Source organism: Panthera uncia (genome assembly GCF_023721935.1).
Source record: "Panthera uncia isolate 11264 chromosome A1 unlocalized genomic scaffold, Puncia_PCG_1.0 HiC_scaffold_17, whole genome shotgun sequence".
Classification (NCBI taxonomy): domain Eukaryota; kingdom Metazoa; phylum Chordata; class Mammalia; order Carnivora; family Felidae; genus Panthera; species Panthera uncia.
The window spans coordinates 6,486,650-6,500,150 of record NW_026057577.1 but is presented as its reverse complement, the minus strand read 5'-3'; the positions used below and the strand labels follow the sequence as shown (position 1 = coordinate 6,500,150).

The window sequence follows — 13,501 nt, the reverse complement described above, 5'->3', positions numbered from 1 at the left end:
ACTAGTTGGTGGTAGCTAGACTATCATGAGTTGTAAGAGAGAGAGCAGCAAATTATGGAAAATCTGACAAAAGATAAGAAGGAAATGAAGAGATTTCTATTGGCATCCATCATTTGGTGCTGAAGCTGTAAATGAGATGGTTGTTTACAGCTTATCTCATGCTAAGGAGCAGATTTAGGATTGGTGGCCCCCCTTACCTTGCCGTTTTGATCTTGGTGAGGTTTTGACTGACTTACCCTGCTTATTAGTGGGCACTTACTTAGCTTTTGCTGATTAGATGGCAAATCTTACTTGTCTTAGTATGTTGTACTTTAACTTCAAATATAGAATAAAAATCTAACCTAACCTGTATTTGCTGTATTTTCATAGTTGTGTTTTGAGTTAATTTATTGGATTGACTGAAATTGCTAGTATTTCAACAATTTTTAAAAATATAGTTACTTATTTTTTTAAGAGAGCGCAAGTGGGATAGGGGCAGAGAGGGGGGGACAGAGGATCTGATGTGGGCTCTGCGCCAACAGCAACAAGCCTGTTCTGGGGCTCAAACTCATAACTCACAAACCACAAGATCATGACCTGAGCTGAATTCGGATGCTCAACCAACTGAGCTGTGCCCCCTGAACCATTTTTGACCTTTCAAATTGGTAGTTTCCTATGGTTGTTGCACAGGTAACTTCTCTCTCTGCTTCTCTGACTATATTTTATACTCACTCGTGTGTGATTGGGCCCATGCACACAGTTAGAATTGCGTTGTGACAGGAGTCTGGTAACAGGCTGTTGCAGGCTGTCTGTTACGGGCTGGGCACTGCGGATGCAGATGGGTATGCCGATCTTTTCCTGTTAGAGCTTGGTTTTGACTGCTACATCTGCTGTTCAGCTCTATGTTTTGGAGGAATATTTTACCATAATTTAAAAATCGCTCCATTTTCACCAAGGTCTTTTACTGATTGGAAATTTTAAACCAATTTGGACTGGAACTTATTTTTGTACTACTTGAAAAAGGATTTAAGGAAATTGTGTGTGAGATTTTAGGAGGGGGAGGTGGCTACAGAAACCTTAAGTTCTTAAAAATATTACTAAGATGTTATTTGTCTTTTTCGTTCTTAATCTCTTAATGAGTGTACAGTGGAGTTTTCCAGAAGCTAAAAAAAATGATGTGTGGGATCTGATCAGATTGACTTCGGAGCAGATATGCAAATCCAACTGTCTTCTAGTATGTCAGACATTAAAGAGACTTGCAAAAATGCAAGACAGTGTCATTCTTCTCACAAAATTTTACTTTGTTTTCAAAAATAGTTCCTTTTCATAAAAATGTTTTAACATGGGATGGTTGTATATTTAACAAGTTAATACATATTTAAAATTTTCTTAGTTCTAATTTCTAGGATGACAAATGTTGATAGGTATAACCTACATAAATGAAAGCTCTTTGGGGGTATTTGTGAGTTTTTAAAAGTATGTAAGCATTCTGAGATGATAGTGTTTGAGATCTGCTGTCTTAGAGTATTAGGCAGAGGTTGGGAGTAGAGAAGGCAGGTGGGGAGTAGCTTGGAAAGATGATACATCTGTGAAGGAAACTGGAGGGCTGATGGTCTCAACCACACAATATTTGAGGAATGAACATGAGATCTTGGCTTTATCAGTGACAGAATTCTAGAGTAGTGTGAAGAGCTAGATTGTCCTAGGTTCAACCCCCCCCCCCCCCCCGCCCCAGCTCTACTACTTAACAAGCATGTATGACCTTGGCAAATGATTTAAACCCTTGTGTCTTCATCTAAAATACAATGCGATATTATCTAACTCATGGGCTGCTTTGAGAATTGAATTGAGAGTAATAAAAGTAAATGAGTGCATAGTGGTTAGATAGAGCACAGACTTGTGGATCAGACTTGGGTTAAAATCATAGTTGTGCCACTGGTATCTCTGTGACCTCGGGTAAGTTACTCATTCTCTGGACCTTCCCTTCTGTTTGTAAGGAGAATAGTAGTATTTACTTACAGGAGTCCTGAAGGGTTAAATGAGACCATGTATGTGAAGGGCCTGATAGGCCTGTCACGAGGTGAGTGCTCAGATAACATTGGCTGTTACTGCCAAGTGCAGAGTGTGGCAGATGGGCAGTGCTACACAGTTTTGCCGTTACCCCCATCTGTTTGAGGTTTGCTCTTAATCTGCTAGGGCATGTCACTAAGATTATGTTTATACAATTTAATCTTTAAGTTTGTCCCCTTGATTCTTGTCCTAGAACCAGTACTCTCGGTTTTTGGTCCTTTCTGTCTGGTTTTTCTAGATTTTGCTTTCAAGGTTAGAAGTATAGATGTTAGTTTTTCTTATTGCTGGTAAAATGGGCCCTGCTTCTGTTAGCACACTTGTCTCTTACAAATGTTTGCTATCTCTTTTTTTTTTTTTAAATTATCACAGCTTCTCTCCTTGAATTCTTATAATTATTCACCAAGCACTTACTATTTGCCAGGCTCTGAAGAGAAAAAATATTAAAAATAGAAGTGCAAGGAGCTATATTAGAGTAGGTGAGTGAGACATAAAAGAAAAAGTCAGGTGTGGTTAAAGATACTCTTATAGAAAAAATCTTCAAGGTTCGGAAAAGCTCAAAGCAGGGAATGATAAGCTCCGTGTTTGGGAGGGATAGGGAAGGAAGGACCTGTTTGAAGTCGGATATCTGATTTGGCATTTGAAGATGACCAGAGTTCCTTAAGGTATCTGGAGGAGAGGGAGAGATGGCATTTCAGGCAGGAGCGATAGCATATGGTAAAGCACAGAGGTTTGTGAGAGGTAAGTGGGAATTGGATATGACTGGAGAGGCACACAGGGGCCTGTTTTGTAGATGAGCCTGGGGTTCCTCTGTTTAATTCAACTCATATTTGAGCCTCCTTTGTGTCAGGTGCACTGTCAGTCCGTGGGTACAAAGATGAAGGAGATGTGGTTTTAGGACCATGAGTTAAGTACTTGTGTTTTTAGGAGGTCACTTTGGATAGTGTCTAAGGCTGCATTCAAGTTGGGGTGCAGCAGAAGAACGTGGGTCTGAGACTGTTGCATTAGCTCGTATCTCAGGGAAGAGCCTGGGAGGTTGAGACAGATTGGGTGAGACGAAGATTTAGGAGGTCAAGTGGACTAGAACTAGGGAACTGGATATGAAGGCTGGGATTGGATAGGAAAGAGTTAAGGATAATACTCCTATTTCTGGCTTGGAAAGCTAGTGTGGGGATCATAGAGGAAGGGCAGGTTGGAAGACCAAGATGACAATTTCACTTTTTAGTAAGATCTTTTTGGTGCCTTGTTTTTTTCTATTATCTCTCCTGTGCAATTCAGAAACCTGTTTTGAGAGATAATCATGAAATGTAAGATACCTGCAGTATCTTTGGCTGTTTATAACAGTAGCCTTGAACTCAACAGATCTCACAGTTTGGATTTAAGTTTTGCTTTTTAGATAAGAGTAGTCTTCTTGCAAAGGTTTTTTTATGCTTGGCTTGCCACAGGGCACTAGTGATAGACAGGGTGATAGTTTTGCCACTAAGGACAGCTCCTGAATGAGGCTTATCATCTGTGTAAACTTTTAATTGGCCCATCAATCGTGGTGGAAATCTGGATAGAAAAAGAAGACAAATGTGATGACATTGAGAGTCAGGATGATTGGGGTTTAAAGTGAGATGGAGCTGTGCCTTAACTGACTTGAAGTTCTAAAAAAAGACTTAAGAACGTAGTCCGCGGGAAGTAGCTGATTTCAGTTACAGAGAGTCACATGTTTCTCATGTGTAGAATTCAACTAATACACCTGGAAGAAACAGAAGGTAAGGTACAGGGTGTGCTAGGCCTGCCATAATTACTATCGATTTAAAGTTCCAGAGTGTTTTCATATTTTAAAAAAGCATCGAATTATTGTGTTTATGTGACATTTTACATGTCTTATTACATGTCTTGGTAGGAACAGAAAACAGGTTAAATTAGTATTTATTGTTATGCAGATTTTTAATGTACCTGTGAATAAATTGGATTGTATTCAAAGAGGGAGTAATTTTTTTCTTTTTCATTTCCTTTTTCTTTTCCTTTTCTTTCTTTTTCCTTTTTTTTTTTTTTTTTTTTTTTTTGGTGGCATTCTTACAGTGGCTTGGTGTTTTTGTAATGGTAATAGAAGATAGTGGAGCATATTTGAAGGATGGCAGTTATCTGCCAGTTGCATCCAAAAAAAAAAAGTATTGGATAAAATCTGGAAAGGGAATATTTTGAATTCTAAACTAAGAAGTTTGAATTTGTTTTCTAAGGAGTAGAAAGTTTAGGTGGGGGGCAGTGATGGGAGAGAGGATGCCATAGAATCCCAGTTTTAAAGCTGATATAGGACCAGAAATCATTCCAGAAGACTTCCCAGTTTTTTACAAAGAATGGTTCTTTTTCCTGAATTCTGCAGTGTAATTAGGACTCAGCTTTAGAAGTTGAGAGTGTTATGTAGGTTAATAATAATTAATAATTTGAGTGTTATGTAGGTTAGTTGTAATCTATAAGGCATAAATACCAATTATGAGAGTTTATTATAATAGTTGAAAAAAGGCAAAGTCCTAAATTAGAGTGATGACTGTAAAAATAAGAAAGGGTTGTAGTGTGATTATATGATTGTGAAATTGTTGCTCCCCAAGCAGATAAAGTGCCATGACCATGTATTTATTTATTGTTTATTTCTGGCACCTGACAGAGTACTTGACACAGAGAAGGTGATTAGTAAGCATTTGGTGAATGAGTGATTCTGTAAAGAAAGCTCCCTAAGGAAGCATGGTTCAGATGTACTGAGTTGCTTTGGGATTTTTCTTCTGTGAATACCTGATTCTGGGTCATGAATGAAAGAATGTTTAGACCAGTTCATTAGTGGAATGTTCTAGTAGTACTTCCACCAGACTCCGGGAGATGCAAACTGTTTGGGTGTTCGGTGTGACAGATGGTGGAGAAAGTGTTTGGTGCGCAGAGGAGGGAGTAGTGAACATGTGCTTTTATTGGGAAGGGTTTGCAGAGGCTCCAACATGTGACTTGGGTTTGCTTAAAGGGCGAGTAGAAGTCTAGCGTGAAGGTTGTCTTTGGTGAAGGGGTTAGCACATACTAAAATACTACCCCTTAGAAGTAGGTTTGCTGTAATCAATTTAGGACTTTATAGGGTGGCATGAGTGTAAGTGGATGAAGAGGAATGAGAAAATAGTTGGCTAAGTCTAGATAATAAAGGAATTTGAAATTTGGAATTTAGGTAGGTAAATCGGTGGAAAGGTCCATCTTTGGTTTTTAAGCAGGGGAGCAACATGAGCAGGCATCTATCTGGAAGGTAGATGTGGATAGAGGAGATTGTTAGTACTTGAAGGTGAGAAATAAGGAGCGTGTAAATTAGCTTCAGTAGCAGTGAAAATGGAGAAGACAGGTTTAGAAATTATAAAGAGTTAAAAATCAGTCTGATTTAGTGAAAAATTGGATTAGAAGAAATAAATTGGCACCAAGGTTAGTGTCACTAGTTTTTCAAATACGGTTGTCTCAACACGGGTTTGAACTGCACAGGTCCATTTATGTGTCGATTTTTTATAGTACAGTTCTGTAACTACTTTCTCTGCCATATGATTTTCTTTAGCTTTATTGTAAGAATACAGTGTATAATATATAACATACAAAATATGTATTAATCAGACGTTCATGTTATCAGTAAGGCTTGAGGTCGGCAGTGGGCTATTAGTAAAGATTTTGGGGAGTCAGAAGTTACACATGGGTTTTCAGCTGTGTTGTTCAGGTGTCAACTGTACACCCTAACTTGTAGCTCTGACAGGGGCCTGATAAGTCAATGAAAAGGGTCTTTCTGCGCATGAGTTTCTTTCTGCTTCCCTGCCTCCCTTTCCTCTGCCCCAGTCCTTTTCTCCTTCATGTTTGAGAAAGAATACACAAAGAATGGATATGAAAATGTAAAAAGGAAAAAAGAGATGTTAAATTTAGCATTTTTTGTCAGTTGAGGATGGCTGTAATTCAACTTCATTTTCCTTGAAAAAGATCTGGCCAATGTAATTAAAATAAATTCTTCAACTTCAGAGTGCCTCTTAACATTTTTGTACATGGCCAAAATAACATGATTTCATAATTATTCATTAATATTAAAATTTTTTCATGTTTATTTATTTAGCGAGAGAGAGCATGAGCAGAGGAGGGGCAGAGAGAGAGAGAGAGGGAGGGAGGGAGGGAGAGAGAGAAAATCAATCCCAAGAATCTGTCAGCACAGAGCCAGACACGGGGCTCCATCTCACAAACTGCAAGATCATGACCTGAGCTGAAATCAAGAGCTCAACCAACTGAGCCACCCAGGCATCCCTTATTCATTCATATTTTAAATATGAACTAGGTATTAAATGTTTCCCCAGCTGCCCACAAAATGTCCTTTATTGCTGATTTGTGGGTCTTATATAGGGACCATTTATTACCTCTGATTATGTATCCCTTAATTCTCTTCAAATCTAAAATAGTTCTGGCACCAGCTTGTTGAAGCAGACCAGTTATCCTGCAGAAGCTCCTGCATTCTCACTTTGTCTGATTGCTTCTTTGGTGTTATCTGGCCAGTTCCTCTAGTTCTTCATCAAGGTGAACATTGTTTTTTTTTGTTTTTTTTTTTCAACGTTTTTTATTTATTTTTGGGGCAGAGAGAGACAGAGCATGAACGGGGGAGGGGCAGAGAGAGAGGGAGACACAGAATCGGAAACAGGCTCCAGGCTCCGAGCCACCAGCCCAGAGCCTGACGCGGGGCTCGAACTCACGGACCGCGAGATCGTGACCTGGCTGAAGTCGGACGCTTAACCGACTGCGCCACCCAGGCGCCCCAAGGTGAACATTGTTGATGTGCACTTGGGGTTCTGTCATATCAAGAGACTCAGTCAGTGTCTGGTTCTCCCCCCCATTAGTGTCGTGAAGATTGAAGAAGGTAACCTTTTATTCCTCCCTTTAACATTTTCTACCTTGTGATCCAAAAACAATTTGGATGATGGTGTTACCTTAGCATTACACCAGTGCCAGTGATTCATCTAATGGTTTTAACACAATTTAGAATCCTTGCCTAAAAAAGGAGTTATAAAATGATACTGCTTTTTTTTTTTTATTATTATTCATTTGTTAGCTGTCATTCTTTTGTAAAGTGGGGCTGTTCTTCAACTGGAACTGTTTGGTTAACTCAAATGCGGTACTTGCTGAAAAGTTAAACACCTAAATCTTTCTCTTTGGTGACCAATTTTCTTAGTTTGAAAGCTGCCTCCAATGGTGTCTGTCTAACTTGCACCTTTGGCACTCCCTTTCCTCCTCCTCCCCCTTGCTTTTTTCTTGCCTTGATTACTGCAGTAGTTTCCTCTGCTGCTAATCCACCTTTTACAGCACTGCCAGCTGTTTTCTGTAGCACAGGTACTTACATTATCTACACATCTTTGTTGATTCAGTGTATTTCATTCCTTTATACTTATGATTCTTTTTGCTCAAGTTGTCCACAGTTTTGGCCAGTGAGGACCCCTTCTAACTGGCTCCTGTGTCCTGTTGACTTAGGTTTTTGGCACTAAAGGATGTCTCAGGCTTTATACATTTTATACATTTCCTGCCCCAGACTTGTAATTGTCCATTTTACAAAGAACTTTGCTTTCTTGGTATTAGAGATCAAAACTGAGGATTAGAGGTGCTGTTATTCCAGACATAGCATAGCTTTTGAAGTACTCCAGTGCATTGTTAGAAACAAATTTAAAATCATTGGTTTATATTGATATTCTCAAGTCAGTTTTGGTGTTGGTGTTTTCACTTGATTTATAAATGCTTTCTTACCCTGAAAATCTTGGTTCTTAACATCATTGACATAAGTCATTCTTTGCTTAATCCTAAAATACAAAGTAAATAATTCAATGTAATGCCAATACTTACCATCATTCTTCCTACAGCTGCATGATTTCCCCTAGTGTGGCTGTAGAGTGACTCATTTAATTGTACATTCTTGTTAATGGCCACTTAAGTTGTGTGCACTTTTTGTCATAATGCTATAATGAGTAATTTAGAAAAGTACATGGGTTGTATGTTTTGTTAGTAATTGCTTGAAAATGTCCTTTTGTTTGTCTTCACACCTGACCAAGTCTTTGAGTACAGAAGGTTTTTTAGTTAAGGTAAAATTTATATAAAGTAAAATGTATAGGCCTTAAATGTACAGTTTGAATTTTGGTACATAATATATACCAATATAAACCACATCTCATTTAAGATATTGGGTATTTTCATCATTTCCCATTAGGGCAGCCATTGTTACCACTGCACATTCATGTAAATGGAATCTCTTTTGGGTCTTTTTCATTCAGTTTGTAATGTTTGAGATTCATCTGTATATGTGTGTTATGTATCAATAGTTTATTCCTTTTTTATTGCTGAGTAGTATTTATCCTTTGATTATCCTTTCATTGTCGAGGACATTTCAGTTTTCAGGTTTTGGCGCTTATGAATAAAACTATTATGCAAGTTTATATAAATGTATTTTTTTGGAAATGCAGTTTTTTTTCTCTTTGGTAAATACCAAAGCGTAGGTTTATTGAGTTATGGCATTACTCAATTACTCTCTTAGATATTATGTTAATCATCTCTTTTCTTTTGTTTTTCCATAAAAAAGTGTATTTAATTTTCACCTGTCTTTGCTTCTTGTTTTAGTAGGAATTATGTTTATGTAGTCTGTGACTTTCCTTTTTTGCCTTGATTTTGTTCTAGAGATTCTAATATTCAAATATTTTTTCCTCTACACTCTTAGATCTACACTCTTTTTATCTCACTTTTTGTTGTTGCACAGTTGACTTCTTTATTTGTAGTTTTTGTTTATGTAGTTTTTTAAGCACAAGAAACAATTTTTTTGTGGAATATTTTTCGATTTCTGTAGTATTTCTTTTTTCTTTTGTATGATTTTGTATAATCATTGTGCTGCGTGTATTATGCTTAACTTGTGTTTGACATTGACCGCTCTGTTGACTTGCATTTTATACAGATATGGTGTGGGTGGGTACTTAAGCACTTCTGTTGGCTTCCACTCAGACTGATTGTGAAGGTTAAGTACAGATGAGGGAGAGGCAGGCTGTGGCACACCTATTGGCTGCGGGTAGTTATGATTAGTGGATTTCAGCCCCCAGTTGGTGGTTTTTATAATTACGTTTTCCTTCCATGGGAACATTCAGATACCTGATTGTCCCTGGTTTTGATTGGTAGAAGTTTGGTTCCTAACAGGAAAAAGACCAGAGGTTCCTACCCCTTTCTTTATGTTCCTGTTTCTAGCAGCTGTTTCTTTCCACTCCTAGCCAGAGGATGGTTAAAATAGATTTAATGTAAGGCATTTGATTAGGGAACTATGAATCTTTTTAGGGCTATAGGGGTGGGGTATAACTTTTTGCAAGGACCTTTGTATCTTCATTCTAGTCTGTTTCCTATTTAGGTGTTCTTCTTTTATTTTAGATTCTGATAAATCCCTCGTAACCCCTCCCTGTGATCCCTGCCCCAGGCCCCTCACTGCACCATATCCATACACACACACACACAGACCATTTCTGGAAATGTTAGGTAGAGAATCTGTAGGTTCCTAATTTTTTTTCCTCATTTAGATAGCTGTTTTTCTAAGTTTATGGTATGCAGTTAGGCCACTCTTAGTTTAAACACTCCAGGATAACCTTATTAGTTGTGTTATGGTTTGTAGCTCTGCTTTGCAACGCTAACTTTCCCACTGTGATTATAGTTCTGTATTTTGAGGCCATTTCTTAAAATGTTTAATTATGAAAGCCTGTCTTTCTATCTTGGTAAATTAATGTCCTGTGTTTCTTTAAGGCAAATAATTATTCTAAGATAATGAAAAACTGTTTCTCAGATCCAGTGTGGGGGTGGGTTTTATGCTGCCAGGGTCAGTAGTGATGTCTGGTGTTGGGTTGGAGGGATAGGGGATTGACTAGTCAGGTGCTGCATAGCTGCTTACCCTGGCCTAGCTGTTTCTAATTCTTTTGTAATCCTTGACAGTTTTAAAGTCTGTTTTGGAAACCTTTTAGTCTTTTTAGATAAAAATAAGGTATGCCACTGCAGATTATTTAGAGGAGAGATCTGCTTGTTGATTTCAAAGTCTTGGGAAAGATGCTAAATTGTGTGCATTCTTATATCCTTTTCCCTACCAATGCTATGCTTTGCCAGAGTCAAAAAAAAAAAAAAAATGGGGAGGTGTTCAGTGGGCAGATGTGCTTGTCTTGCTGCTTCTGGAGTTTGTCCAATTTGCTACTTTTTTTTTTTAATTTGACTATAGTTGACACAGTGTTAAATTAGTTTCAGGTGTACAGTATAGTGGTTGGCCAACTTCTCTGCTGTCATACACCTCCCCCCACCCCCACTTCCGAATCCTCAGTCTCAGGGATTTGGAAATAAAGATGATCTCCTCACTGCTTTCACATTTAATGAGCTGTCTCTTAAATTTTAAGACAACCCATCCCACATTATGAAAAATCAAGAAAGGGAGTGGTTGGCTACCTATGCAGAAATTATGACCCTCTAATGGAATGACCCCAGGTGCAGGACCTAGTTTTCAGATTTCTTATTAGTTCAGTGGCACTTCTGTCCATTCTCCGAAGTGGAATCAAACTCTGGACCTTGACTCAAACTAAGCTCACATGTAGTTGGCAAATCAGACTTCTGAACTTTCACTAAGGAGTCAAATGATTAATAATAGGACCAAGATACTGAACTCAGCTGGAGAGAGCCAATTTCTTACCATTGTTAAATTCTATTTGGAAAAGCCAATGAAGATCAGATGGTTGGTTTCTAAATTTTTTTAAATGTCTTATTTATTTTTGAGAGAGAGAGAGAGAGAGCATGAGCATGGGAGGGGCGGAGAGAGACACACACACAGACACAGACACAGAGAGAGGGAGACACAGAATCTGAAGCCGGCTCCATCCAGGCTCTGAGCTGTCACACAGAGCCCAGTGTGGGGCTTGAACTCATGAACCTCGAGATCATGACCTGAGCTGAAGTTGGATGCTCAATCAACTGAGCCACCCAGGTGCCCCCAGATGGTTGTTTTCTAAGTAGAGTCTGGTCAAAATCACGGCATTTGGGTGATCTTAAGCACTGTTACCATCAAGCTTTGGTAGCCTTACGCAACGTTTTATATTTTCTAGGTTATTACTAGGATATTCATATCATTCAGAAAAGGCACTTGCTTTGCCAGATTGTCTTCTAGAATAGGAACAGTTTTCTGACTGTATAGCTCTCTGTTAGGTATTTTGTAACAGTCTAAAAACTTCAGACCTTGTATTTCTCTTTTCCAGAAGTTAACATGTAAGACAACAGTTTCATCAATAATATTTAAGAAAACAAAAAATAGATGTGCTGTTTCTTGTGCAGATGATTAGTCTCATCATTTATATTTTTTAAAGCAGCTTTTTAAGGATTATTTACTTCTATGTTTTGACTGCCCAAAGCTCATTTCTGTTTCAAAAATAGCTCTACTTCCCATCAGTTAGGAAGGCAGCATAGAGTTGCTTTGGCTTTTTTCCAGTCTTTTTTTATTGTGGCAAACGTACATAAAATTTATCATCTTAAAACCATTTTTAAATGTAGCATTCAGTAGTATTAAATACATTCATAATGTTGTACAACAGTTACCCCCCCCCCCCCACCCATCTCCGTAATTCTCGTAAACTGAAACTCTGCACCCATTCAGTAACTTCCCTTCCCCAGCCCCTGGCAGCTGCCATTCTACTTTCTGTCTCTGTGAGTTTGACTACTTTAGTACCTCATGTAAATGAAATAATGTTTGTCTTTTTGTGATTGTCTTATTTCACTTAGAGAGTAGCTTTAACTTTTTAATCAGATGCAATCAAAGCCTGACTCTGCTGCTTCCCAGCCTTATAATGCTGGTTAAATTTCTTAAACGTTTTTGGGGTTCAGGTTTCTGCTGGTAAAATGGAGTTAATTCTGACTGTAGGAAGAACTAGCAAAAGACTAAATTTAGTAAGATAAGAGGAAAACCAAGAGAAAAGATATCCTGGAAGCCAACTGAGTGAGTCTGTCTAAGAGGGAGTGATCATCTACATCAAATACTGATCGTAGGACAAGCAAAAGTAGGTCTAAGAAATGAGCATTGATTACAACAATGTTGGGCCACTGGTTTTCTTCCTGGCAGTTTTTGGTGGAATGTTAAAAGCACATACTGATTTGAATGATTTTAACTGGGAAAAAGGGAGGAGGAGACAGCATATGTAACTTCCAAGGATAATTTATTTGTGTGTGTGTGTGTGTGTGTGTGTGTGGGTGTGTGTGAAGAGAATGAGAAAAAAAGTGTAACTGGAGGGGGAAATGGGGTCAGGACTTTTAAATAAAGGAGATAATACCATATATATATATACTGAAGATAAAGATCTAGTATAGAGGGGGAAAGTGATGTAAGAGAGAATTGCCAAGTAATGTCCTTGAACAGGCAAGATGATGGGGATGAGATTGAGTGTTCAGAGAGGCAATTTGTCCTACTAAATGAGAGTGTAGATGGGTGGGGGTGGGAGTTCATAGAAAGGCCTCTTTTGGTTGTTTTCTGTTTCAATGAGAAAATGGAAGTAAGAAAGGGAGGATGGAGGGTAAATGTTAGAAGTTTGAAGAGAAAGTCATGTAGAAGGGACTAGGAGAATTTAAAGTATAATTTCTTGGCGGCATAAATAGTCCATTTGAGGTAAGTGATTGCTGAGTGATTCCCTTTAAGTTCACATGGTGTAGTAGGTTTTTCTCTGGCTATATTTAGCTGGGTATGTATCCATAGTAGGTGGAGAGTTGGCTTAAGTGGCTTTGGACTCATCCAAACAAATAAGGTGAAGACTCAGGCAAGGAGTTTGGGGGATATGCAAGGGTGTGAGACTTCGTTTCATGTAAATATGTCAGAATGTATGGATAACAGATAAGGATTAAGGAAATAACCACAAGTGAAATGAAGAGTAATCTTTCAGTATCAACTTACATTTAGTTTTTCAAATTCTCAAAAATTTTTATGCTTGGTTTGTTCAAATTGGACCCAAACAAGGTGTGGGTATTGCATTTCATTGCTGTGCCCTGTAAGTTGTATAATCCATGTCAATTTGGTCTCCTGTTTTTCATGTCCTTTATTTTTGAAGAAATTGGATCTTTCTCATGTAGAACTTTCTATATTCTGTATCTGGTTGGCTGTATTTTTGTGGAGTTGTTTACAATTTTTTAAAAAATTTTAATTGTGGTTAAATATAACAATTTGCTGCCTTCACCATTTTTAAGTATACAGTTCAGAAGTGTTCAGTATGTTCACGTTGTTATGTCTTGTGTTATTTTTTTTAATGTTTAGTTATTTTTGAGAGAGTGCATGCGCACAAGTGGGGAAGGGGAAGAGAGAGAGGGAGACCCAGAATCTGAAGCAGACTCCAGGCTCTGAGCTGTCAGTGCAGAGCCCAATGTGGGGCTCGAACTCATGAACCACCAGATCATGACC

General features: G+C 38.2%; 1 protein-coding gene across 2 annotated transcripts in view; it reads left to right on the top strand.

The window, feature by feature from the left end:
• CNOT6 (CCR4-NOT transcription complex subunit 6) overlaps nucleotides 1–13,501 on the top strand; it is a 76,838-nt gene that overhangs the window by 8,352 nt on the left and 54,985 nt on the right. The window lies entirely within an intron of this gene.